Genomic DNA, 26,184 nt, shown 5'->3' with positions numbered 1-26,184 from the left:
TCCACGGGGAGCAGCGCCAGATTAGCTTCCTGCCCTGATATTGTCTATTCCTCGGGCCCAGTGTCCCTCAGCCTGTGGCGGGCTTGGCGTGCAACGAGGAGCAGAGAAGAGCAGTAGAGCCTGTTTCTCATCTTTTGTCAAGTCTCATCTTTGTTGGTTTGAACCCAGCTCCTCTGCCTTCCGGCGAGTCATTTCCACCTGTCAGGAAATAATTCTTGGCCTGAGCGTTCCCACAAGGGAACCGGGGGTTCGCACAGCTTATGGTTCTTCTCAGGGATTGAACTTGGGACTTGCTTGCCTGGACAGAGGGCGCTGTGGATGGCCACGGCCACTGGCAATTCTCTTGGAAGCGTGAGTAATGGGGTGGTTCACTACCCTTTGCAGTAGCGGCTCTCCTGGTTTTGGACGGTGGTTGGTGGGTTAGTTTGTGTGTGTGCTACACATGCCCACACATACACACATGCTCACTCCTACATCCACACTCACACCCACTAGACACTCGCACAAACGTGCACACTCTCATTCACATCTCTGCAAACATACATGAGCAACATAAGCACATATGCGTACATACACGGGTTCACACACGAGCACACAGTTGTACTGCAGGGCCACCCGCGGGGCCCTGGTATTCTCTAGATGATAAGGTGGCATCTCGGGTGCTTGTGCAACTGGGATGTGGGGTGGTGGCGGTAGTTCTGGTGGAGGTGCTGGGTCAGTAGGGGTGGGTCCTGAGCCCTCTAGTTTCTGAGATCCTGTTCGGGGACCACTGATCCTTTCTCGGTGGCTTTTGGGCTTCTGCTCTGAGCTTACAGACTTCTTGAGGAGCTTCTGTGGCAGTTTGCGCTGAGAGAGTTGGCCCAATTGATTCTTCCCTTCTGCCTGGGGTTGTAGAGAGAGGGCAGAGTGCCTTCTTTGGGGTATACCTAGGGCTGCTGTGTCCCTTCCTTCATCTTTTCCTCAACATTCAGTCCCTTCCCCCTTCCAGGCCGTTGGGTCCAGTGGGGGGCAGGATCTGGTCCTGCAGGCTTTCTTGTGGTGGGGGGAACCCCCAGCATTTGCTGCTCTGAGCAAGGACTTGGCAGAATCTCAGGGGTTGGGGGCGGGATGGTGAGGCCGGATGCTGTGATCTGGATGCCATCTGTACCCTGTCTCTGAGATACCTCTAAACCCCCAGCCCTCTACTTCTGGGGTCTACCAGCTGAGCCCTGAGGCTGTCTGTTGGAGCCAGAAGGGCAGTGATTCTGGTTCTTCTGGGGACATCTCTGCCCTGGGCTTTTCTGCTTGATTCAACAAGAACACCTACTGTGTGCATGGTGAACACGAATGAATGAATGAATGAATGACCAATGTACCAGACACTGTGCTGGGGACCAAAAGACAGGTCAGACACGGACTTTTGTCCTCCAGGAGCTCAGTCTAGAGAGGCAGCTGGCCACAGATCCCAGGGAGGAAGAGTAGTGTGTGTGTGCATGTGTGCATGTTTGTATATGTGTATATGTGTGTGCTCGAGCACAGTCTTAGTGCACATACGTACCCCTACCTTAGTCCTGGCTGCAAGGGGGCATTATCCTGGATAATGCAGGATAATGAGGATGCATTATCAGTATCCTCAGTATGGCAAGGGCTTCAGTTGGGGAATCTGACACGGGGTGGAGTGGTTTATGAGGTTGTACAAAGAGGAGGAAGGAAGGGAGCAGTGCCCAAAGATGGTGCCTACCATGTGCCACATGCCACGCCAAGGCATCACATGCCCCAGCTTCCTAGCTTGTCAACACCTCTTTGAAGGAGGACAGGCCATATTCTGGCTGAGGCACTTGAATATCAGACAGGTCATGTCACAGACCACACAGGCAGTAAACCATGAGCCAGCTTGCGCCTAGCTCTACTGGTCTCTGAAGGTCAGGTCTGCTTCCCAAGGCCACTCCTGGGTCTTCTCCGCTCCTCCCCTCCTCGCACATCTTCGTTGTTACAGGAGGAGGCCTGCAGCTGAGGGCGAGTGTTCCCTGGGCCTCAGTTTCCTCATCCACTAAAAGAGGGATAATAAAAGTAGTTATCTCATAGAATCATCCAGTGAAGCACTTGAGACCTGGGTGCTGGAGACTTGGTAAGAGCACCACAAATAACAGCCATTCCGCTTGTCTTTATTTGTTTTTAGGGCTCCCATGGACTGCAGGGCCTGCCTGCCCCTCTCCTAGCCCAGCGCCTCTGGCCTGACTTTGGAGAGGTGAGGCCTGTGCTGCCTTCATCCTGGGGAGACTCGGACTTCACCGACTCCTGCTGCAGCACTGATTGTGGGTGAGGCAGGTAGTGACAGGTGAGAAGACCGATTTCCCCAGTGTGGAGCAGAGTGGAGGAAGAAGTGACTCACCAACCACAGCAAAGCCCATCTCCCCCAGAGGAAACAGTGGCGACAGAGCGAATGCACTTGGGTGAGTTTGGGGGCACGCGCCAGCGGAGGGCTGGCATGGGCTGCTGGGGCATCGGGGTACACCTGGTTGGGCTGCCGTGCCCGGTCAGTGGGAGGCGGGGATAGGGCCCCTTGGGGGTGGGGATTGTACGTATCACTGTAGGGATTCATGGGGTGGGGGCAGAGGGGCCCCTCCCCTTCCAAAGTTTCTGCCTCATTCTTCTTCCCTTTTCGCCTCCGGGGACTGAGGGTGTCTAGGGCTTGGGAGAAGCCCACGATTGAGTGGACAGTCTGCTTTTTAAGGGCTCAACCGTTGACTCCTGTGGTGGCTGAGGTCCAGAGAGGGCAATCGCCTAGCTCAGGTTGCACAGCACAGCGAGGATTCTTCCGGTGCCCAGCTGCTTGTCTCGGTCCCGCCGAGGCTTGGCCTGGCTTTAAAAAGCAGAGAGCGGCGAGAGCCAGCCGATTTCCCGGGGAGCTGGAGTCTGGGAGGGGGTGTGGCGCCGAGAGCTTTTGCTTCTTTCTCCTGCCAGGGAGGCTGGATGTAGGGTTTGGGCTTCTTCCAGAACTAGACGAACTAATGACAAGGGAAGAGGAGCTGGCTTCCCAAGCCGTCTCCCCCGTCCCAAACTTCTCCTCCCAGGCGGAGGGTGGATGGGCGAAGGGAGGAAGCGGGGCCGGGAAAGGTGGGGCCAGCCGTTCCCTCCCCGCCAGGCTGCCGCGGCTCTGGAATGCCAATCGGGACGCTGCTTGGTGAGTGTGTCTTTAAATCCGAGACCCCCGCCCCCTTGGCGGCTGGGGCCGGGGCTCGGGCTGGCCGGGCGGCGGCGGGCTCGGTGATTGGCGGCCTGGCCGGATCCGCCCCTCGGCTTGGGGGTCGTGGGGCGCGCGGAGCGGAGCTACGCGCTCGGGCTGGGGCGGGCAGCTCCCTTCGCCGGCGAGCGCGGGCTCCTTCTCTCGTGGCCTCGCCTCGTTGCGCCCGGCCTGCCAGCCTCCGGAACAGCCTCTGCCCACGGATGGGCTGGGGAAGTTGGGAGGAGCCAGCCGGAGCCCGCGCCGGGAGCGACCCGCCGCTGCCTGACTCGGCGCCCGCCGTTCGGGCGCAGCGCGCCAGCCGCGGGAGAGTGGATGCCCCGGAGCCGCGGGCTGACAGGTACCGATGCGTCCGAACCCGGGCTGGCGAGGGAGGGCTGATTCAGGAGTTCTCTGGGCACTCCCGGGCCGGGGCTCCTCCGACCACCCACTCCCCATCTCCCAGATCGCACGTCTCCCTGGGCTCCGCGGAGGAGAGAGGTCCTGGGCCCCCATCCAAACCCGCGCGGGATCGTTGCCTGGGAGAGACGCGGAACCTCACATATTAAACAGTGAGGAGTTATTGAGTCGTTCTGTCTGTCCGGCTCTGGGCTACCGACTTCCTCGAGGAGGTTTCCCTCGGACTGGGGTAGATGTGAGCTGGCGACACCTCCACTCGTAATGGCCAGGCCTGGGGCAAGGCCCAACAGCTGGGCTTCCTGTGCAGCTGCGTCGAGGCAGGACGCTTCATGATCCACACCTGGGGTCCCTGGGCTCATCTTTAGGGGCTTGAGGCCCATGGCACTGGGAAGAGTCCAGAGAGCCCAGTGGGTGCAAGCTTTGATGCTGGGCCTCATCTGGTCCTTTCCTTCTGTAGGCCTGGGTCTCCGAGGGGAGCCCCCTTTTCATCTTTAGAGGTTTTTCCTGAAGGGGCAAGAGGCCTGTCAGAAAGCAGAGTGCAGTGTGCGGGAGACTGTTGCCCTGGACTTTCGAAAGTGGCAGGGTGGTTGGAACCTGTTCTTGTCTCTTGGGGAGTCAGAAATGGAAGAAAATCTCCCTGACTTCAGGAAGCTTCCCAGCTTCCCTACTCTCTCGACCAGAATTCCAGGCACCGACTCCTTGGCTTCCTGCAGAGCAACCTGGACCCGTGACTGAGCATTTCTTAAATGCCAGGGAGGGTGGGAGTGGTGGAAGGTGTTGGATGGTTCTCCCCTTAGGTGGCTCAGCCCCACGGGGGGAGACAAGACATAAACACAAAGAAAGTTCGCTAATACAGGGTTTCCATCCCAGTCCTGGACTAATAGTAATACTAGTGGAAATACCAAGACCATACACATGATTAATTGCTGAGTGAGCGATAAGGTCTGCAGTTGCTAGGGGAGCTGGGATGCAGTTCTCAGGCAGCCGTGCAAATATGTTTAAAATGTTCTGCCTCCATACCCATCCTTTGTGATTACCGTGCTAGTGGTTAGGCCCTCTCACCATTTCCATGGACAGGGAGCAGCTGGAGTGTGCCCCAGCCCCACTCCCAGGTGTTTTTTGTTTTTCTGCTGGTGGATTTCTGAAGAAGCACATTTGGTTTCTGAGGTCAGACTAACCATAGGACTCTCCCAGCCTTCCTGGGGCTCTTGAGGTTTAGGGTCTAGATCCAGCCTTACAGGAGGAAGTCCTCTCTTCCTTTCGGAAGAGCCTCTATCGCTGGGGGCTGGGGATGAGTTTGTCAGGCTGGAGGCCCTGAGCCAGACACTGTTTCCTGTGAGTGCAGACAGACAATCTTCCCCTCGCTGGCCATCGGGGGTTGGAGTTGGGGTGTTGGAGGTGGGCAGGCCTGGCAGGGCTGGTTTGAGGTGAGTGGTACCTGGGGCATCCTGACCTCACTTCTGAGGTTCTGCTTTGTCTAGGGCTCTGCCCTCTCCCGCATCATCCCTGGCAAGTTTCTGTTTTCTGGAACACTTTGCAGAGGTGGCAGTGTGCTCATGCCTGTGGCCTTGGGAGCTGTTCTGGGGCTGGGTGTTGCTGAACTCACCCTTTAGCCCTTGGCTGGCACTGTGAGTACTTGGGTGAACACACCCACCTGCCTCCAAACAGGTGGCACACACAGGGTCACCTGGGCACAGGTGGGGAATGCTGGCATGAGAAGAGATGTGCGCGCGTGCTCAGGTTTATAACTGTGTGGGCAAGGGCAGTGAGGAACTGGATACAGATGGACACGAAGGCAATGGAGGTGGGCAAGCAACCCAAGGCACAGACACGTGCAGGGGCAGACAGTGTGAACACACAAGTGTGGACCACGAACAGGCGGCAGATACTCTATAGATGGACCTACGCTATCATGGAGATTTGGCTGATGGAAGTGGACAGACATATGGGTGGGCTCACGGAAGCACAGACAGAGATGTGAGCTGACATTCACCAACGCAAAACATGGAGCCACATGGACGTGCCTTGAATCCTGGGCAGACAAGGAGTTGGCTCTGAGCACCTGGGACACAGACAACACAGACTCTTATACCTGCTGAGTCCTCCGGCAGCAGAGGGCAGAACAGTCGGAGGTAGGTACCAAGATATAGTCCGAGGCAAGTGCTGCTCAGTTACCCCTGTAACTCTGTGTGGCAGCAGTGCCTGGAAGCTGACCTGTTTGGGGTGGAGGTGGTACAGGTGCTGTGTGGTGTGGCTTCATTTCTGGACTTCCGCTTTGGAGTTTGAAGACCCCAAAGGGCTCAGTATCCTCTGTTTCACCCTGAGAGCTGTTTGACCTCTCTACTCCCTAAGTTACAGGGCTGGGTGAATGCCTTAAACACCATCAGGGACTCCTTGAACTTTGAGGCTCATCTCCCCTGGGTCTCCAGAGCTTCCTGAAGTGAGGTCGCGTGGTCAGGGTAGGGGAGTTACCTGGCTGGGGACTCTCCTGAGCCCAAGCCTGAGGGTTTTTGGCAGGGAAGGGACAATCCCTGGGGAAGAGAAAGAGTAGACATGCAGTTGGGTCTTTGATGAGACCTTTGCTTTCTGGTGTGGACTGCCCCTCCCCCAAACTTGGACAGGGAGGGCCCCCCTGCCCCCAATCTGGCTATGGCTCAACCTGGAGATTGGGAGATACAGCTCGACACTAACTCACCGTGTTACCTGGGCAAGTGACTTAATGTCTTAACTAACTCATCTTTAAAGTGAAACGCCTCATCTTTAAAATGGTGCCAGTAACCCCTCGCCCTTGGGGTGTGGTGAGGGTTAAATGTGAGATAATCAGTGGAAAGTGTGTGGCCCAGGGTCTGGCACAGAGCGACCACTGTCAGTGGAGCCTTGGTGACCAGCCTTCGCCTGTGGCCAGGACTCTCCAGAGCTGCTTCAGCAGCCAGGCGCCTGGCCCTGGGAAGGCTAGCAGGCCAGTCACCTCTGGTTTGAAAGATGGAGGGCTTTGTCCTCACCTCCTGCCCACCAGTCGCTCCTTAGCCCTGTGGGACCTCTGCACGCCTGCAGGCAGGGTGTATGAAGCTTGGGCCTGCCTCCTGCTGGGCCTCTGGGAGGGGAGCCAGTGGTTTGCTAAGAATAGCCCCAAATTATGGCTCTGCCTCCCAGCGGGCAGCCGTGCATCTTCCCAGCCTGGGCCAGAGGGCTTGCAGATGGGCCTTTTGTGTTTCCTGGAACCGGGATGAGCTTGGGAGCAACAGGCCGGATCTGGGAGGAGGCCCTGCTGTTCTTCCTAGGTGTTTGGCTGGGACCTGGGGAAAGAGAAGGTCCGGGGAGAACTAGCCTTTAAAATCTCTGAGTTCCTCTTCCACTTAGAGCTTGTCCTGACAAGTGACCCATCTTCCTACCCCTCAACAGACCTGTAGCGATTGAGAATACCGGGGGCTTCCCTGGTGGCGCAGTGGTTGAGAGTCTGCCTGCCGATGCAGGGGACATGGGTTCGTGCCCCGGTCCGGGAAGATCCCCCTGTGAGCCATGGCCTCTGAGCCTGCGCGTCCAGAGCCTGTGCTCCGCAATGGGAGGGGCCACAACAGTGAGAGGCCTGCGTACTGCTAAAAAAAAAAAGAAAAAAAAAAAAAGAATACCGGGCCCGGAACCAGACCACTATGGTCTGAATTTCAGCTTCCTCTCTTGCTGGCTGTATGGCACCGGACAACTCACTTAACCTCTCTGTGCCTGATTCCCTTGTGTAGCAGGATTAATAATAGTAACTCCCTTATAAGGATGTCACAGGGTGAAAGGAGGTAGCACATGGAGAGCCCTTGGGGTAGTGTGTGGCTCATAGTAAATGCTCAGTAAACATTAGGTGCTTCTGTTACCATGGTTCCAGTTAATCTCAGCAGAGGGAGAGACCTGTGAGGCCACAGAGGCCAGGCTGTTTGCACAGTGCCTCATGGTGGGAAGGCACCAGGATGGCTTCTTGGTTCCAATTCCTGGCCTTTCCTGCCCCCAGGTTCAGTATGAGGTGCAGGGGACCAAAGGTGAGTGAGACTCAGTCCCTGCCAGGTGAGAGAGGCACATTTCTACCTTCTCCCACTGGTACCTTCCCGGGGCCTGTGCCAGCTGTGATTGGAGCCGGAGGGAAGGGCTTGCCTGGGGACGGGGTGGTGCTTCAGGTGGGCTTTGAAGGATGGCTAAGAGTTTGCAAGGATGAGAAAGGCTTCCCAAGCAGAATGAGCAGCCCATGCAGAGATGTGACAGCTTGGTGTGCTTAGGGAACGTGAGCAGATCCACGGACCTGGGGTGGGACCCACGCTCAGCACTCCTGGCCTGTCAGGAGAGACCTTTCTGCGACCTGCTGTCCCTCCCACACTGGGCTCAGAGGCAGCCCTGGTGTGCCTCTTCGGACATAAGCTAGAGGCCCCCCGGAATTCTGGCCTCCCCCTTTCCTTTAAAGAATCACATTCACTGTCCTGCCATTCTCCAGGGGACCTCCCCACCCTCTTATAAATGCCTGCCAGCCCTTCCTGGGACCCCTCATTTTTGAGCTGGGGACTCCAGACTGCTCTCACCCCAGCATCAACATGCCTATTTTTGCTCTTAGCTGAGATGCCTATAGGTTAACAGGTCCCTTTCCTCAGGAATGAACTGAAGCCTTTGAAACCTCTCCTAAGGAGTGAATGTCTAATAGTAGAATTAGAAGGTGTTTTATCTCCTGTAACTGACATGTGGACTGGCTTTAGCTCTGAAGGGTGCCCCTGCTTGGGCTGGAGCTGGGGCACACTGATGAGGGAGAGACATGGGGCGTCTGGGGTTACCTCCATGCCCATGGCAGGCAGTAGAAAGCATCTTGGAACTGGGTGTGCTGCTCCTGACCCTGCGGGCTCCCAAGGAGCAGGGCTTTCAGAAATTCCAGGAGGAGGGAGGGTGTGGTGCTGGGACAGCTGTGGGTACACTGCTTGGCTTCCGTCCCTCGCCCATGAGAAACAGCCCCACAGCCAAGAGGCTGGGTCGGGGGCATGTCGGGGAGGTGGGGGAGAGAAGTGAGTGCCCTCAGATGACCTTGGGCTTTGCCAGACTCTGCATCCTGCTGAGCCCCAGGCCCTGCCTATCTGCAGGCGGTGTGTCTTCTGTCCTGGCCCTCCCCAGAGTGGAGGACCGGGACACTGGGCGTTTTTGAAGTTTCTGTTTAGAAAGCACAAAGGGGAACTTCTCCCCTTTTCCTTTTCCTTTTCTTGGAACTGCAGACCCCAGGAAGGAGTTAACCCCTCTCCTGCCAGTCACAAAGTGGCTGGTGGACGTGTCCCCTTTGACTGCTGCCCCCTAGTTACTGAGTCCTTCTCCTGGGTCCCTGACGTTGGTGCTGACCCCTTAACTCTCTAGGGCCCTGACTGGCAGGACCTAGAAGACCTCATCCACCCTGGATCTGATCGGAACCCTCCGTACCCCCATCCTTGCTTTAGCCTTGGTTAGACCACCCGCTTGGTGGTGCTCACTCCCTGCCCCCGTGGCAGCCCTGTCTGTTGATGGAGCTCGCAGACTTTGGGAGTCTCCTGCAGGTGCTGCTGTGCTGGCTTGCTCCGAGGCCTGTCAGGAAGCTCTGGTTTTCAAACGCCCCAGAGCCAAGGGCCTCTCTGGAGATCGGCCCCGGTGCCGCAGAGCCTTCCGGGGAAGTACAGAGCAGGTCTCTCTCTTCTGCTGGGTGTAGGCGCTCTGAACTGGGTCTGAGGCATCGGTGGATAAGCCCGGGACCAGCAGTTGACTGCTTCCTCTGAGCCCAGTTTTCTCATCTGCAAAATGGGCATAATAAATTTTTACGTCTACTTAAAATTAAAAAAAAAATTGAGGCGAAATTCACTTGATGTAAAATTGACCATGTTGAAGTACACAGTCGAGTGGCATTGAGTACATTTGCAGTGTTGTGGGACCACCACTTCCATCAAGTTCCAAAACATTTTCATCACCCCAAAGGAAGACCCCTTTCTCATTAAGCACTGACTCCATTCCTTCTACCTCACTTAGAAAGGAAGTTTTATTGAGGTACACATACCATAACAGTCACCCAGCCTAGGGGGCATCTGGCTGAGTGTTGGTGAAGGTCATGGGCGTGCAGCCCCACTCCAGTCGAGTGTGCAAACGCTTCCATCACCCAGAAGATTTCCTGGGGCTCCCCTACTGTCAGTAGCCACTCCCACGCCTGGTCCCAGGCCGCTTATCTCCTGTCACTCTGGTTTTGCTTTTTTCTAGATTTTCACATAAGTGGACTCAGGTAGATAATAGGTATTTTTTATTTCTGCCTATTCTACTAAACGTAATGTTCTCGAGTCTCATCCACGTTGTCGTGTGTTCTGGGAGTGCCTTCCTTTTTCATCCCAATGTGTGCGGGGAGCATAGCTTGCTTACCGAGTTTCCAGCTGATGGATGTCTACCCTGCTTTTGAAAATGTTTTCAGTTAAAACAAAATTAAGTAGTTATCTTTATGAAGGATTCAGGTAGTAGCTTCATAGAGAGAGAGAGAGAGAGAGAGAGAGAGAGAGAGAGAGAGAGAGAGAGAGAGAGAGAGTAAAATCTGAAAGCAACTTCCCCCTCCTGACTTCCTCTCTTCCCCCGGAGGCATCCCTTTCAGCAGTTTGTGAATATCCCACCGTCTTCTTTTCTGTGCCTCTGTGTGAGTTTGTGTAGTTTTGATTTGGGGATATAGATGGGATGGCACTTGGTCCACGGCTCTGGGGCCCGCTTCTTCACTTAGCCCTTGGTCTTGGGGGTGTTCCCAGCACAGCCATCTGAGTTCTACGTGTTCCCTGGGAGCCAGCCCTGAGCTGAGGGCCCAGAGGTGGGGGCCTGGGCCAGGTGAACAGGTGTCCACTCTCTCCCCCTCCCCCGGCTCCGAGCTGGGGCTCAGTGAACCTTTGGGGAGGCAGAAGGCGGCTTCCTGGAGGTGGTCAATTCCAAGAGGTTTGTGGAGGGAGGGAGGCATTGGGACAAAAGGGGTCCGTCTGTCAGGGGTGGACGTGCACTCCTGCTGGCTTCACCAGCGCCTCCCACCCAGCAGCTGCCGGCAGGGGCTTCCTCTTCCTGTCTCTGTAAAGTGCCGCTGGAAGGAATAGGCCCAAGGAGAGGGAGATTTGCTGGGTCGACAGAAGATGGGCCCTTGAGGCCTCCCTTCTTGTTGCCGCGGAGTTGCCCCTTGCTGAGGCTGGAGGCAAGCAGCGTGCTTGGATAGGGACCCTGTCCTGTGGGCAGGCTGTGCTGGGCGAGTGTGGGTGAAGGGTGGGGATGTCGGCTGCCTCCCCAGCATGGGGACTGCCTGTGCTCAGCTGTGCTGGCTCCTGGCTCTACCCCATCCCCAGCCAGCTGGGTCACCGAGGTACTGAATCTTTATTGTCAGGCTCCTTTCCTTGACGCTGCCTCTGATGTACACTAAATCACATTCCCTGCGTACTTAACTGACATTGGTTGTTTTCATTGTTTTTAAGTTTCTTCCGAATTTAATAATTCAAATAGTGCCTTAATACTGTTGTATGAAGTGGATTCCAAGAGATAAAAATCCTGTGTTGTGGTGTCTGAGGGCAGCCACCTGCTCACCCAGGGTGGGCTTGGCTTGTGACTTAGGGTTTCGTCTTAGCCTCTGTCTCCTGAGCCCTTGGGCACAGTATAGGGGGAGGAAGAGTAGAGAGTAGGCCTGGAAAGGAAGCTGTGAATAGATTGGTTTGTTGATTTCCCTGTGATTTTTCCAGCTTAATGCAGCTCAAACCTGGGCAATAGGTCGACCCTCCTCCCCATTTAAAAATAGCTTTATTAAGATTTAACTCACAAGCCATACAGTTCAGTGATGTAAAGTGTACAGTTCAGTAGCTTTTAGTGTATTCAAAGAGTTGTACGTCTGTCACTATAGTCTAATTTTACAACATTTTCATTAAACCAGAAAAATGCCCTGTACTCATTAGTCATCACTCCCCACCCCACAAGTCTACTTTCTGCCTCTATAGATGTGCTTGTTCTGGACATTTCATATGAATGGAATCATAAGTATGTGTTTTTTTCTGCACTCCCTTTTAAAGGAAAAAAAAAGCCTCACCTGTTGATTTAAATTTTCTTATTAGAATATAACTTAAACGTACAAATAAAAAACTAGGTGTAAGTGCCTCAGACTTACATAGTTTTTACATAAGTATAAAGCAAACATGAAATAAAGCCAGAATAAAACTAATAAAACCAGAAAGCTGGCCCATTTCAAATGAGCAATGTTAATTTAATTGGAAGGATGTGAACTGAAACAAAATTGCCATCGTTGGGTTGATAGCAGAGAGCTGGTCCCTTCTGTTTCCCCTGCTTCTGTCACTTGTGCCTGCTGGGCTGGCTGGCTGGTTTGGGGCAATTCTGATTACAGTTGTCCCTCGGCAGCATCCTGGGTGGGGGGATTGGTTTCAGGACCCTCATGGATTCCAAAGTCAAGATGCTCAAGTCCCTTATATAAAATGGCACAGTATTTGCATATAACCTATACACATCCTCCCCTATCTTTTAAATCATCTCTAGAGTACTTATAATACCTAGTATAATGTAAATGTTATGTTAATAGTTGTAAATACAATGTAAATGCTATGTAAATAGTTGCCAGCATACAGCAAATTCAAGTTTTGCTTTTTGGAACTTTCTGGACTTTTTTTTTTCCAAATATTTTCAATCTGAGGTTGGTTGAATCCGAGGATTACAGACCTCAAAGATGTGGCTGGCCAACTATACCCACATTTGAGCCTGAATTGCCAATGAGTAATCCCCAAATGGCTGTTTTAATAGTACACCACTTGATAACCTGGAAAGTTGACTCATTTGATCAAAGATACGGGTGTAATAATGGCGTTATTGAAATCTGCATACAGTGGCTGTTAAGCCCACTTCTCGTGGGAATCAGCAATTTGGCACAGAGATGGGCTTTGCTCAATTCACACGGATGCTCTCAACATGAGCACAGTCCTGACTGCTAAGAGATTGGGCCTTTGAACTGGGCACATCCAGGCTGCCATGGGCTACAGGGTGGCTCAGTTCTCCACCCCACCCCCTTCTCTTATTTGAAGCACAACCTTTGTTTGTGTTGTGTGCAGTGATGTCATTTGGCCTTCACAAAGAAGGAACTGAATCATAAACACAGGAGCAGGCCGGAGCCCCAAATTGCACAGCAGCACTTGCTTGTGAGATGGTCATTTGGATGCCCCAGGGCATGCTCTCATTACTTTTGAAAAAGTTTTTATTATTATTTTTTTATTTTAAAAAAATTTTTATTGGAGACTTTTTAAAAATTGAGGTGAAATTCATATAACATAAAATTAACTGTTTCAAAGTGTGCAATTCAGTGATATTTAGCACATTCACAAAATTGTGCAACCATCACTTCTACCTAATTCCAAAACATTGAAAAAATTTTTATTTTATTGTGGTAAGAACACTTAACATGAGAGCTACCTTCTTAACAAATTTTTTTTTTTTTTTTTTTTTGCGGTACGCGGGCCTCTCACTGTTGTGGCCTCTCCCGTTGCAGAGCACAGGCTCCAGACGCGCAGGCTCAGTGGCCACGGCTCACGGGCCCAGCCGCTCCGTGGCATGTGGGATCTTCCTGGACCAGGGCACAAACCCGTGTCCCCTGCATTGGCAGGCGGACCCTCAACCACTGCGTCACCAGGGAAGCCCCTCTTAACAAATTTTTAAGTGTATAATATCTTATTTTTGACTATAAGGACAGTGCTGTACAGCAGATCTCTAGAGCTGATTCACCTTGCTTAACCGAAACTTTGTGCCTGTTGATTAGTAACTCCCCTTTTCTCCCTTCGCCCAGCCCCTGGCAACCACCATTCCATTTATGAATTTGACTATTTTAGATCCCTCATGTAAGTGGAATCACGCAGTATTTGTCTTTCTGTGAGTGGCTTATTTCACTTAGCATAATGTCCTCAAGGTTCGTCCATGTTGTCGCATACTGCAGAATTTCCTTCTTTTTAAAGACTGAATGATATTCCATTGTGTGTATGCACCACATTTTCTTTATCCATTCATCCATCAATGGACGTTTGGGTTGCTTCCACCTCTTGGCTGTTGTGTCTCGTGCTGTAGTGAACATGGGTACGCTAATACCTCTTTGGAGATCTTGATTTCAATTCTTTTGGATAAATACCCAGAAGTGGGATTGCTGGATCATTTGGAAGTTCTATTTTTAAGTTTTAGGAACCTCTGTGCAGTTTTCCACAGTGGCTGCACCATACTACGTTCCCACCAACAGCGTGCAAGTGTTCCAATTTCTCCACATCCTTGCCAACACTTGTCTTTTGTTTTTTTGATAATAGCTATCCTGACAGGTGTGAGGTGATATCTCATTGTGCTTTTGATCTGCTTTTCCTTGATGATTAGTGATGTTTAGCATCCAAAATATACTCGTCCCCCCAAAGGAAACTCTGTATCTACAAAGCAGTCACTCCTGATTCCCCCCTCTCCCCAGCCCCTGGCACCACTAATCTACACTCTTGTCTCTATGGATTTACCTATTTTGGGTATTTCATAGAAATGGAATCATACAATATGTGACTTTTTGTGTCTGGGCTTCTTTCACTTGGTGTAATGTTATCAAAGTTCAACTACATTGTAGTTGAACAGTGCTTCATTTCTTTTTGTAGCTGAATAATAATCCATTGTGTGAATATACCACATTTTGCTTATCCATTTATCATTTGATGGACATTTGGATTGTTCCTACCTTTTGGCTGTTGCGACTAGAACATTCATGTACCTGTTCTCAGTTCTCTTGGGTATGTACCTAGGAATGGAATTGCTGGGTCATATGATAATTCTATGTTTAACTTTTTGGGTTTGATATTCTGGAATTAGGTAGTAGTGATGGTTGTACAACAATGTGAATGTATTAAATGCCACTGAATTGTATATTTTATAAGGGTGAATTTTATGGTTATGTGAATTAAATCCCAGTGGTGAGGGGGACGGGGGAGAGCTCACGGATCCTGAAGCAGACATCCTTGGAGTCTGGATCGAGTCATATTCTCAGCTCTGGGCAACCCAGAGTCCTCATCACCTCTTGGGATCCTGCGGACTTCCTGGGTGGTGAGGACACCGGGCTTCAGCCCCATGGTCCCTGTATCGGGTGGTAGGTGGGAGCTGTCTGCCTCCCAGCCTTAAATCGCCCTGGCCCTTTCTGGCTTCTAAATGAGAGGTGCTCACTGTAGAACTCAGTGCCCTCAGTTTCCCCACCTGTGACGTGGGCCCGTAAGCAGCCAGCCGTGGCCGTGGTCTGGGCTCTGTGGGCAGCAAGGCCTGTAGTGGGTCAGACGTGTGGCAGGTCAGACCTCCGACGCCACCTTCCCCTCTCTGGCTTTTGTACTGCTTTCCAGAGGGAGCCGCACAGGCCTCAGGACCAGCTCCTCTTTCTTTTCAGGTCTGCAGGGCCTGCTGCTTCCTTCTGAGATTGCATGGGATGGAGACCATGGCTGCCCTGTCTGTCTGCTCAGCCCTCACTGCACATTGCTTCCCCCTTTGTCCCATCTCAGTGAGCGGCAGCCCCGTCCCTGTAGTTGTTCAGGCCAAACCTGAAGTCATCCGTGGTTCCTCTGTGTCTCTCACACCTCAGAAACGTGTCAGCAAGTCCTCTTGGCTTACCTTCAAAATGGGTCCAGGACGAGCCATGCTGCGGGCCCAAGCCGCTAGCATCACTCGCGCGGTTGCGGAAGACTCCTAACAGGCTGTTGGCTTCCGTGCTCGGCCCCCAACAGCCTCTTCTAGCACAGCAGCAGGGTGACCTTGTTGGAATGTGGAAGTCAGCCCAGGGCACTTCTCTGCCCCAAGCCCCCCCAGTAGTTCCTCATCTACCTACAGTAAAGGCCAGTGTCCTTACTGTGGCCTCCATCTAGTACCCACCCGCTCGCTCTCCCCTTGCTGCAGCCAAACTGGCTGCCTCACGGCTCCTGCAAAACATTGGGAACACCCCACCTCAGGGCATTTGCACAGCTGATCCCTTGACTAGGGATGCTTTTCCTCCCCAGAGCCACATAGCTTGCCATGTAACTTCCTTCAGGTCTTTAGTCAAATGTGAAGCCTCCCTTGGATACCCTAAAATTCCATGCCTCATCTCCATAACCCTTTTCTTTCTTATCAGTTATCACCTCCTGATATACCATATATTTTACTAATTTATATAGTTTATTTCTGTGTCTCCAGCTAGCATGTACGAGGCAGGAATTTTTATTCTGTACTGTTAGCTCCTAGAACAATGCCCTACGCATAGTAGATGCCCCAGAAACGTTTGTAGAATGGCTGCGTCAAGAAGGAGTGAATTGGACCATTTTATAGATGAGGAAGCTGAGCCTCAGAAAGGTTGACTTGAACCTAGTCTCTTGACTCCCCGTGCCCTTTTGCTGAGCCATAGTTCCACCTCCTTCTCCCTATGGCCCTGTGTCTAGGGACAGCCATGCTAAACCTCGTGGGTTTGAGGCTTCCAAGCTCCCCTTAGGAAGCTCCCTTTGTTAAAATGGTAACTACGGAGTTGACATTCATGCAGGTGATGGAACAGCCTGCCCCGTTTGTTGAGCGCTCACTCTGTGCTAGGCACTGGGCTCAGCAGCTTAGATGGATTTATTTCTCAGTTAAACCTCACCGCATCCTGAGGAGGAAGAGCTGTCATTTACCCCATTCTGTGAATTGGGTGTGGAGAGCTTTTGTGTGGAAATAGAGAGCTTTCATGTGGGCAAAAATGGAAAGGATCCATAACTTCTTGAACCAATGAGGATGTGTCTTAAGCAATTCTGGTTGCTGTATGATGTGCTACAACCGTTTGGAAAAGTAATATGGCACTTAGTTACTCTAGTTTTTAAAACGCACATGCCTTTTCATCTAAGCAGTCCAAATTTTGGTAGCCTGTCCTAAAGAAGTCAGATTATCAGGACATAAGGCTTTGTGCACAGGGATTGAGTGGCCATGCCCCAGAGACCACACTGTCTCCTTTCACTTCTGTGTTCTCCCCATGCAGGACCCTGGCATGGGCTGTGTTCCTCTTCCTGGCCTGCTTTGCACGTGGCTCAAACCTTCCTGTTCTTTAGATGTCAGCGTAGGCCTTCCATGACCATCATATCTACAATATAGAGACGGTCCCCAATTTACAGTGGTTCGACTTATGACTTTTTGACTTTAAGATGGCGTGGGGCTTCCCTGGTGGCGCAGTGGTTGGGTGTCCGCTTGCCGATGCGGGGGACGCGGGTTTGTGCCTCGGTCCAGGAGGATCCTGCATGCCGCGGAGCGGCTGGTCCTGTGAGCTGTGGGCGCTGGGCCTGTGCATCCGGAGCCTGTGCTCCGCAACGGGAGAGGCCACAGCGGTGGGAGGCCCGCGTACCGCAAAAAAAAAAAAAAAAGATGAGGCGTGAAAGAGATATGCAGTCAGTAGGAATTTTGCATTTGGATCGTTTCGTGGGCTAGTGATGTGCAGTGCGCTCCTCTCCCGTGGTGCTGGGCAGCAGAAGCCACAGCTCTGTCAGCCACGCGGTCACGAGGGTAAACAACCGATACACGTATAACCATTCTGCACCCACACAACCGTTCTTTTCACTTTTGGTAGAGTATTCAATAAATTACACGAGGCATTCAACACTGTATTATAAAATAGGCTTCGTGTTAGATGATTTTGCCCAGCCGTAGGCTAATGTAAGTGTTCTGAGCGTGTTTAAGGTGGGCTATAGCTAAGTTGTTCAGTAGGTGAGGTGTGTTAAATGCATTTTTGACTTGCGATATGTTCAGTTTATGATGGGTTTATTAGGAGGTAACCCCGTCATAAGTTGAAGATCTGTATGTCCTTTTCCTACCTTCCTCATTTTCTATCTCAGCATCTCAGCCCTTGGAGCCCGCATCACAGTATATGCAATGTGTCACTATTGTATTTCTTTTTTTTTTTTAAATAAATTTATTTATTTTTATTTATTTAATTTTTGGCTGCGTTGGGTCTTCGTTGCTGCACGCGGGCTTTCTCTAGTTGCGGTGAGCAGGGGCTACTCTTCGTTGCGGTGCACGGGTTTCTCATTGCTGTGGCTTCTCGTTGCGGAGCACGGGCTCTAGGCAGGCGGGCTTCAGTAGTTGTGGCACTCGGGCTTAGTTGCTCCACGGCATGTGGGATCTTCCCGGACCAGGGCTTGAACCCGTGTCCCCTGCATTGGTAGGCGGATTCTTAACTACTGCACCACCAGGGAAGCACCACTATTGTATTTGTTTGTTGACTCTCTCCCCCTCTTTTTCTCTATTGTGGGAACGTCTGCTCCCAGGTTCCTATCTGATTGACATGGTTAATACTTAGTAGCTCTTTGTTGAATGAGTAATGATACAATGAAATGACACACCACCATTAAACAGACAGGGTTGGAGTTATATGTAATTAACTGGGAGGGGCTGTTTGTGTTGTCTTGCTAAGGAAAAAAAGCTTGTTGTAGAAGGAAGCTTAACAGGTGGGCTTGGAGGGGGGTGGGACAGGCGTAAACTTTTTCTTTATACATCCTTGTTTGACTTGTGGCATTAAGTACAAATTTCGTAATAAAAAATCTGGCCAACAGCAACAAAAAAAATCACAAAAGAAAAGATCATATCCAGTCAGAGGGAGCATCAGGACTTGAACCCTGGTCCTTCTGACTCGCAGCCTGTGTTCTTACCCACCACCCAACACCTTCCATAACCTTTCCACATCCAGCTTTGCAGTGTCAGCTCACTGCAGTCCTCAGAGGAGGACAGAGTATGAGTTATTAGCTATTTGTATTTTATTTTGTAAATTGAGATAGAATTTTCAGACAGTAAACCAGGGCGTGGTTTGATGAATTGTTACAGGTATATCACGTGTGTAACGCATACCCAGATCAAGATATAGCACATTATCAGTGGACTGGAAGATTCCCTGGGGTCCTTTCCCAGTCAGTTACCAGACCCTCCCATCCTCTCAAGTGGCCATGCTTCTGAGTGCCTTTCAAGGATTAGTCTTGCCTGTTCTTGAACTTTATGTGATTGGAACCATATGGTATGAGCTATTTTTATCTGGCTTCTTCTGGCTTCTTCCTCTCAACATGAACTCTGCGATTCATATGTGATGCTGCAGCTTGTCTTTTTCATTGCTGTGTAGTATTCCATTGTGTGGATGTATCACTATATATATATATATATATATATATATTTTTTTTTTTTTTTTTCCTGTAGATGGACTTTTGCCTAGTTTCCAGTTTTGGGGGGATTATGAGAAAAGCTGCTGAACACTCTTGCCTGTGGACACAAACACTCACTTCTCTAGGATGTAGATCCAGGGGTGCTTGCTGGGTGCTGGGATAGAACCCAGAAGTAGATCCAGTGTAGATCCAGAAGCGGAAGTACTTGCTCAAGGTCACACGATGACTCATGGGTGAAGTCAGCCTATCTACCCCACCCGCAAGCCCTCTCACCCTGGTCTTACCAACACTTTCCACCCCTGGCCTGCTGCTTCTCACCCCAGCCTTGTGGAGGGTCAGACGCCTCCTCGTACTGGAAAGAACCTCGCCGAGTGGCTTCCTCTGTGGCTGGCGTACGCCTGGCTGGGACCGCCTTCTCTCAGAGCCCTCCCAGGCCGCAGAGGCAGCCTTGTGTCTCTTTCCTCACCTCCCTCCACTCACTTCTGTGGCACCAGCTCCTCGGGAGGTGGTGCCTTTAGCTATTTCCATACCTGTCCCACCTCTCCACCCTGAACTCTCCAAGGGTGGGGACAGAAAGGAATATGGGCTTTTTTATTTTTATTGGAGTAAAATTGCTTTACAGTGTTGTTTTAGTTTCTGCTGTACAATGAAGTGAATCAGCTATATGTATAACTATATCTCCTCCCTCTTGGACCTCCCTCCCTCCCCTTCCCCCCTTCCTCCCAACTCAGCACTGAGCTGAGTTCCCTGTGCTTATTGAGGTAAAATATACAAACCATACAATCTACCCTTTTAACCATTTTTAATTGTACAACTAAGTGGCATTAAGTACATTCACATTGTTGTGCAACCATCACCAGCATGCAGCTCCAGAACTTTAAAATTTTCCCAAACGGTAACTTTGTGCTTATTAAACGCTAACTCCCCATCACCCCCAGCCCCTGGTAACCCCCCTTCTTCTTTCTGTCTCCGTGAATTTGACTACTCTAGGTACCTCATATAAGTGGAATCATTGTAATTGTCCTTTTGTATCTGGCTTATGTAAACACTTAGCATAATGTCTTCAAGGTTCATCCAGGTTGTAGCATGTGTCAGAATTTCATTCCTTTTGAAGGCTGTAATTGTTCTTTGGAGCACATTTTAAAGGAACCTGAGATCTTCAGGATTGAGTGAGGGGATCAACTTGACTGTGGGAGTGGGAAATAAATAACATTTATTCACATCTCCTAGGATCCAGCCCTTCCCCTATGTTGTCTCATGTAATCCTCACCACATCCTTATGAAGTAGGTACTAATATTATCCTCATTTTACAGATAAGGGTAGTAGGCTCAGTCACTTGACCAAGGTCACACAGCAAGTCATTGGTCAGCCAGGATTGGACACTGGGTCTGCCTGCCTGCACAGCCTGTGATCCGAGTCCCCACCGCCACCCAGGGCAGTGCCCGGCTCAGGCTGAGAGTCATTTCCTCGAATTCTTCTCATCAGCTGATTGGAGCTGAGTGTGGAGCCGATGGGTGCCAGCTGGCTCCGAGGAGACAATGGCAGTGGCTCCTCCTCCCTGGCCCAGGTCCCCCTTCCTGGGCCCTGGTTTCTGTTGAAAGACCCTTTGTGAAGCAGCCTCCTTGGGCTGGGCAGGGGTCTGCAGGGATGTGGGCCTCAGTACCCCCCCCCCCCCCAGCACAGGCTGGCAGGGGCCACTTCGTCCAGCACAAGCCTGGCAGGGCAGCCAGCAGCAGGATGTCACTCTTGGCAGAACTTTCTCTGAACAAATAACTACCAGGAGTTTTGGGATTGAGAGGATAGATAAACAGGAAGAGGGAGAAGCTTAGAAATGTTTTTCTTCCCCTCCTGTGCCCTGGAGATTTCTCTCTGCTCTCCCCTTGGCCATTGGAGGTTTGAGGTGGTGGAGCTCTTTACCTGTCAGAAACCGCTCTGAGACCTGGGGAGCCATGGCTGGCGAGTTTTAGGTTTTTAGGGTTTCAGGCTTTGTTTTGCCTGACGGGCTGGGATAAACCTGGGCGCCAGGACCACAGGCCCCAGTTTGAATCTTGGCTCCGCTGTTTCTTTGCCGTGTGATCTAAGCTAATTAATTCAGCCTCAGTGTGGGTCAGAATGGAGAAATAACGTAGTGAATATTCATTGAATACTGGCTGTGGGTGCTCAAGTGGGCATATACAAGGATTATCATGTCAGTTAATCCTCACAGCCCTCAAAGGTGGGCAGGGTTATTGTCTTTATTTGACAGCTGTTGAAGCACAGAGAGGTTAAGTGTTTCTGTCAAGGTCACACAGCTGGTGGTGGTAGAGCTTGGGCTCAAACCTAGGCAGCTGTGTACTTAGCGCCCTCCTATTTTATCAGTTTGGCATCTGGCAGAGACCTTGGCTCACTGGACTGTTGGTACTCTTAATTCCTTTCCCTTCTCTTTTACAGGGAAACCAAGTTTAGTTGAGGGTAATGTCATGGTGGGGTGAGGCCTGCTGAGCTCTGGGCCCCAGCAGTCCCAGAGCAATATTTAGCCCTTTCTGAGTTGGCTTCCCACAGGCTGCCTCCTCCATGCAGCCATCTTAGGTTGACACAGGGTGTCGTCATGGCTCTCTCCAATTGCCCCGGCCTGGACAGCACATCTCACCTCACGGAGCAACATCCTAACTCTCTGACATGGTCCCCAAGGCACTTGGGGCTTAAACCAACCTTACCCCATCCTGTATTCTAGCCTCACGATGCCATAATAATAATACTTCCTAGGAGGCTCTGCACAGTGCCAATGTCTCTCTCTATGCTGTGCCCTCTGTTCAGAATGACTTTCTTTTTTTTTTTAAATTATTTTATTTACTTTATTTATTTATTGGCTGTGTTGGGTCTTTGTTGCTGCGCACGGGCTTTCTCTAGTTGCGGTGAGCGGGAGCTACTCTTCGTTGTGGTGTGCGGGTTTCTCATTGTGGTGGCTTTTCTTGTTGCGGAGCACGGGCTCTAGGGTGCATGGGCTTCAGTGGTTGTAGCACGTGGGCTCTAGAGCGCAGGCTCAGTAGTTGTGGCGCACGGGCTTGGTTGCTTTGCGGCATGTGGGGTCTTCCCGGACCAGGGCTCGAACCGTGTCTCCTGCATTGGCAGGCGGATTCTTAACCACTGCGCCACTAGGGAAGCCCCCAGAATGACTTTCTTTCTTTTTTTTTTTCCCCCCGGTACGCGGGTCTCTCACTGCTGTGGCCCCTCCCGTTGCGGAGCACAGGCTCTGGACGTGCAGGCTCAGCGGCCACGGCTCTCAGGCCCAGCCACTCCGCGGCATGTGGGATCTTCCCAGACCGGAGCACGAACCCGTGTCCCCTGCATCGGCAGGCGGACCCCCAACCACTGTGCCACCAGAGAAGCCCCAGAATGACTTTCTTGTCTGTCAAATGTTGCTCATCGTACGAGGCCCAGCTCAGTGGCCTCCTCTTCCAGGAAAAGTTCAGTGGCCTCCTCTTCCAGGAAGCCTTCTTGGAGTTCCCAGCCCTGAATTAGCATCTCCCTCCTCTGTGCAGCTCAGGGTAATGGGAAAGGTCCTGGAGTTCCTGCCGTGTTGTCAGCCTCTCTAAGCCTCAGTTTCCTCATCTGTGGATTGGGGATCATTGGACGAGGGAGAGGAGAAAGCCTGGATTCTCAGGCCCTGGCCTGTGTAGAGTTCGCCAGGCTGGTGAAGCTTGGCCCCTTCAGGGTTAACTCCCTGCCATGCCAGGGGCGGAAGTGAGGAGGACAGTGTGTGAAATGAAGTCACTTCCCTGCCTGGGGGTCTGCCATGTGCCTGGCCTTCTGCAGTAAATCCTGTTTCCTCCTTGGCCACCGTGTGCCCACCCACTCCTGGCTCCCATGACCCTGAAGGTCACCAGCAGGTGGGGCTCCCCATGGAATGTTGGCTGGTTGTTCATCCGGCGAGGTCACTTCCTGTCTGGATAAGCTGGCCACCTTTCCTGCCACAGCCTTCCACATGCGGGTTTCATGGAAATCATGGGTGTGGGGTTCAAGGGAGGCTTCCCGAGGTCAAGTTCAATGCCCAGCTGACACCTTTTATTCTGGGGGCACTGGGGCCCAGGGAGGTCAGGGCACTTCTCGAGGTCAGGCCTCTGGGCCACACTGCAATTGTGGGACCTCTGTGGGTGTCCCCCAGGGTCGCAGGCCTGTAGGGTAAGGTGAGGAGGTCATTCAGCCTCCCTGGGCCTCCTTTTCTTCTTCTGTGGAACCTGGGGGAGCCTGTGTGTTAGATCTGCCTCAAGAACTGACCTGGTCAGCCCAGGGCATCCTTGACCTCATTTAATCCTCACTTCACTGCAGGGACCCTGAGGCTCATAGAAGCTCAGGAACTGACCTGGGTCTCTGGTCGGGGGATGGTGCTGGGAGCCTACCCAGGCCTCTCTGACCCCAATGTCCTGGTTTATTTCGTGGGAAGGTATTTGGCTTTTCCTCAGTGGCAACTCAGGAACATCCCCACCCCTCTGCTCTTTCCCTGTGGGATCAGGGTCTCCTTGGGCTGTAAAGTTGATGTAGAACCCTGGTCCTTGGCATCAGTGTAGTGTGCATACTGTGTAGTTCCTTTTTCCCCCTTCTTTTTTCTATAAATAGTATATATTTATATACAAAAATAAGAGTAAATAAAGATATGCAGGAAGATTAGAAAAATCATCTGTGATCCCACTTCTCAGTGATAACCACAGTTTATCATTAATGTTTTGAGATTTGTCCTTCCAGACATTTTTTGTGGTGTGTGTGTGTGATTGTGTGTGAGTGTTTGTGCTTGTGTACAGGAACCCTCTCTCCTTTTCAATGGGATGAAGCTGTAAATGACTGTTTAGTGTCTTTTTTTTTTTTTTTCAAACTCAACATACAATAGATATTTTCCTATGTCAGTAAATAAACTGCTCCTTGCTTCTTTTGAAGGAAACTTTTTTTGGAAATTTTTAAGTTGAAATTTAACACACATCACAAGTATACAGCTCGATGATTGTACGAAGTGAGCACAGCCTTCGGAGCCTCACCAAGTCAAGAAACAGAATTCCTCCAGCACCTCAACCCTGTACCCTTTAACTGTCCCCACCTCCTTCCTGCTCCAGACATGACTTTGTGCCTGATTTCCAACACCATACACTACTTTGGCCTGATTTTGAGTTTTAGATAAATGGAATCATATAGTGTTTGCTTATGCTGGCTTCTTTGTTTCCATATTCTGTTAGGGACGGTCATCTGATGCTCTGTCCATTTTAATGACATTGTGATGATGTCCATGATACGTTCAACTTTGACCACTGTTGATGCGAAAGATGTTTCCAGTCTTTGACTAATATAAACAAAGCTGTACCCAACACCTTTGTGGCTGTATCTTTGATTATTTCCTTTGACTCAACTGACGAATTGCTGGGTCAAAGTGTTGTAAATTGTTAAGGTATTTTAGGAGTATTGCCAGATTGTCCTCCAGGGAGCTGTGCCAATTTACATCCTGCCAGGTGCTTAGGAGGGAGCCCATCCCTGGCACCCATGCAGAGACCTGTTGCTTTCATCCTGCTGTGCTTATGATGCTATGAAAGGCAACACGTGGCAGCTCCTTGTTCCCAATTTTTAAATTAGGTGAATATCTTTTCTCACAGTCATGGTCATTTGTATTTCTTCTTTGCTGAGTGTTTGTTTTTGGTTTTTTGGAATGCTTTACTTTAAAAAATTTTCTTTTTAAAGTTTTTGTCCACTCTGTGCAGGATGTGAGATCTTAGTTCCCTTACCAGGGATCGAACCCGTGCCCCCTGCATTGGAAGCTCGGAGTCTTAACCACTGGACCACCAGGGAAGTCCCTGGTATGCTTTACTTTTAAGACATACTTGTTTTCTCATTAAAAAAGAACCCTCGGGGGCTTCCCTGGTGGCGCAGTGGTTGAGAGTCCGCCTGCCAATGCAGGGGACATGGGTTCGTGCCCCGGTCCGGGAGGATCCCACATGCTGCGGAGCGGCTGGGCCCGTGAGCCAGAGCTACTGAGCCTGTGCGTCTGGAGCCTGTGCTCCACAACAAGAGAGGCCGTGATAGTGAGAGGCCTACGCACCACAATGAAGAGTGGCCCTCGCTTGCCACAACTAGAGAAAACCCTCGCACAGAAACGAAGACCCAACACAGCCATAAATCAATCAATCAATCAATCAATAGATAGATAGATAGATTTAAACCATATGGGCTTCTAAGAAGACCTCTGCTTAAAAAAAACAAAAACCCCCAAAAACCCTCTATATTAAATGTGATAAATAACAAAAATATGTTGAAAATATTTTTATCCAATTTGTCATTTGCCTTATAACTTTGTGGTTTTTCTGTGTTGATTAAAAGTTGACCTTTTTTTTTCTTTTTTTTGCGGTACGCGGGCCGCTCACTGTTGTGGCCTCTCCCGTTGCGGAGCACAGGCTCCGGACGCGCAGGCTCAGCGGCCACGGCTCACGGGCCCAGCAGCTCCGTGGCACGTGGGATCTTCCCGGACCGGGGCACGAACCGTGTCCCCTGCATCAGCAGGCGGACTCTCAATCACTGCGCCACCAGGGAAGCCCAAAATCTGACCATTTTTTAATGTAGTCTGGTCTATCGATATATAACTTTATGTCTCCTCTAGCATTTGCATAGAAAGTTTTGTTATGCCCCAAGATTATATAAATATTTACTTATGTTCTCTTCCTTCGTTTCTCTGGTTCCCTTTGTAGTGTGTCATTGTTCATCCTTCTGTACTTACCTTGGGAGCATGATGTTAGGTGAGGGACAGCTTAGAGGTTAAGAGCATGCACTCAGAGGCTTTCAGCCACCAGTGTACCCTTGAGCAGATTACAGAGACCCTCTGTGCCTCAGTGTCTGTAGCTGCAAAATGGGAATAATGCTAGGACACAATAACCAAGGGCTTATGGTGGGGGTTAAATCATGGCTATTTGCAAACTTTTTAGTCTCAATACTCCTTCCTTTACACTCTTAAAAATTGAAGACCCCAAAGAGCTCTTGTTTATGTGGGTGATATATTTATAAATTGATATTTACAATATTAGAAATTAAAACAGTATATTTAAAAGCATATATTTATACATTCATTTAAAAAATAATGATAGCAAACCCATTATATGTTAAAATGAATAAATTTTTTCCTGAAAAATAACTACGATTTAAATACGGTAGGAAGAGTAGCATTGTTTTGCCATTTTGTAAATCTCTTTAATGTCTGGTTTAATAGAAGACAGCTGGATTCTCATATCTGTTCCTGCGTTCAACCTGTTGTGATATGTTGTTTCAATTGAAGTATAGGAAGAAAATCCAGCTTCACACAGGTAGGTTTTTGGAAAAGGGAGGAGTATTTTGTTAGCCTGTGGATATTTTCCTTTGATACTATATAAAAGTTCAACAAGTGA

General features: G+C 50.7%; 1 protein-coding gene across 5 annotated transcripts in view; it reads left to right on the top strand.

Annotated features, from left to right (window-relative positions):
• Positions 1-2,908: 2,908 nt before the first annotated feature.
• PALD1 (phosphatase domain containing paladin 1) overlaps positions 2,909-26,184 on the top strand; it is a 167,082-nt gene continuing 143,806 nt past the window's right edge. For 4 of the 5 annotated variants that reach the window (XR_009533781.1, XM_060112532.1, XM_060112518.1 and 1 more), the window contains exon 1: positions 3,292-3,563. The gene's annotated coding sequence lies outside the window, so the exon portion shown is untranslated. Of the gene's footprint in view, positions 3,164-3,291; positions 3,564-26,184 lie in introns of those variants that run through there. The other variant, XM_060112509.1, reaches the window with a different exon arrangement.

Source organism: Mesoplodon densirostris, chromosome 1 (genome assembly GCF_025265405.1).
Source record: "Mesoplodon densirostris isolate mMesDen1 chromosome 1, mMesDen1 primary haplotype, whole genome shotgun sequence".
NCBI lineage: Eukaryota > Metazoa > Chordata > Mammalia > Artiodactyla > Ziphiidae > Mesoplodon > Mesoplodon densirostris.
Note: the sequence above shows the minus strand (reverse complement) of the source record. Positions and strands in the feature narration are given on the sequence as shown.